The sequence below is a fragment of the Rhea americana genome, unplaced genomic scaffold (genome assembly GCF_003343005.1).
Source record: "Rhea americana isolate MKP2758 unplaced genomic scaffold, rheAme1 scaffold_81, whole genome shotgun sequence".
In the NCBI taxonomy this organism is placed as follows: domain Eukaryota; kingdom Metazoa; phylum Chordata; class Aves; order Rheiformes; family Rheidae; genus Rhea; species Rhea americana.
The window spans coordinates 2,654,778-2,656,581 of record NW_028186990.1 but is presented as its reverse complement, the minus strand read 5'-3'; the positions used below and the strand labels follow the sequence as shown (position 1 = coordinate 2,656,581).

At 54.8% G+C, this 1,804-nt stretch overlaps 1 protein-coding gene across 2 annotated transcripts in view; it reads left to right on the top strand.

The window, feature by feature from the left end:
- Positions 1-1,804, top strand: part of CD247 (CD247 molecule) — a 60,185-nt gene that overhangs the window by 49,919 nt on the left and 8,462 nt on the right. The window lies entirely within an intron of this gene.

Genomic DNA, 1,804 nt, shown 5'->3' with positions numbered 1-1,804 from the left:
GGGAGAGCCCAATCGTTGAGGGGGGGCTCAGCAAAATATCCGAGGGGGAGCAGGAGCCTGGAGGAGCAGTGAGCTGCTGCAGCAGCCGTGAGCTCGCGGGCCGCTCTTTCCCCGCTCTGTGCGGCTCTTGCTCCGAAGGGGGCTGCTGCAGGGACAGCCGCTGGTGCCATTGCTCGGCTGGAGCTCACCGCTGCCAGCGGGACCGGCTCCCAGGCGGAGGCAGCGCCCCTCACCCTTAGGACTCAGCACGCTCGCGGGCCTCTGGYGTGCTCAGCTCTTTGCTGATGCGTGCCTGGCGCCTGGTGACAGTTCAGCTGTAGCAAATGGGCTGTTGCCTGAAAGGAAAYAGCAGAAGGAAGGAGGAGAGCCATTTCTGCGGTTAGGCAGGCTGGGCCTGTGGGAGTCACGCCAGACGCACATTGCCCTCGCTCCTCGCTGGGAGAGCTGTGAGGCTGCGTCTGCCTCGTCTATCGTACCTCCCGCCTGGCCGCGGCGTTAAAAGGTAGAGCAACGAGAACAGCTGTGTTCAGCGAGCTGGGAGGCTGAGCTGAWGGAGCTGGGCAGTGGAGGAGAAAGCAGCGTGCACCCAACAGAAAGGAGCCRAAGGGCTCCTAAGGGCCGTACGTGGCAACGCGGGTTTGTTAACGCCAGCCCAGGCGGGAGCAGGGCCGTGCTGGGTGGCACCTGCCGGCCCTGCTGGCAGCAAAGCCAGGCGGTGCGCGGGGCCGGCYGCTGCTGCCTGTCGGTGAGTGGCCGGGCACCTGCCAGGTTGGCTGCTCAACGTGTAGGCAAGGCAAAATGCCCTTGCCAGAGGAGGTGGGGTTGTGTGCGCCCGTCCTACGCAGACGCGGCTGGGCTGGGAGCTGGTTAGCCAAGAGCTGGAGTCTCCCAAGCCAAAAGCAGCAGAGGCGTTTTTAGCAGAAATGCCATCGGAAAGCACTGAAAAGCTGGCAAGGCATTTTGCAGGAGGCTTCTATTTTAACATGAACCTGGAACTTTTTTGTAAATTTTCCAAGCTGTGATGTTTTGGTCCCCTCACCTCTTGTCTGAAAGAATTGTTTATAGTTGCTTTAGCCAAAGCTACTACTTTGCTTTTGCCATGATATTTTTTTTTTTTTTTAACTTATGGCCTTTAGGCTCTGTTGTGGGAAATGTGGGTCGGACGGCTGGTAATGACTGGCCTTACCAAGGGGGTCAGCAATGGTAATGGCCCTTCCACAGGGAAGTGCGTGGGGTGGGTAACTTGTACTTACCACAGATACCATGTTAAAAAAAAAAAAACAGTTGAGTTTTTATCTCTCTAGGTTTCATACATACAATTCCAGCTAGAAAGTTGATGTTGATGTATGTCTAATAACTAAAAAAGATTAAAAGCAGTACTGAGAATATGGTTTGATTTTTTTTTTTTTGAAGTGACTAGCATTCAACTAGCTGCTCTCACTGACCTAAAAACTGCCACTTTTTGCCTGAAACAGCCTGCCTCAAAAATGAAACACTCTCATAAATAGTGTGAGGAGCAGTGTCAAAGTAGTTGCCACCAGTAATAACTTACCCTGGCAGCACTAGAGCCCTGCGAGGCAGGAKCTACTCCAGAGGGTGCTGGGAGCCCCTTTGCCCGCTGCCACTGGGCATGCCCAGGAGCTGTGTGGGCGCTACTGTCTCCGGAGGCTTGAGGCTGGCTTTGGGTTAGTGGCAGTCCAGATGCCCAGTTTTTCTTAGAACAGGCTGCAGTTCATACCGTGGTGGAGCTACTCGCCTTAACATGTGATTCTGATACACGCAAAAGAGCACTGCAAAGTCTGGT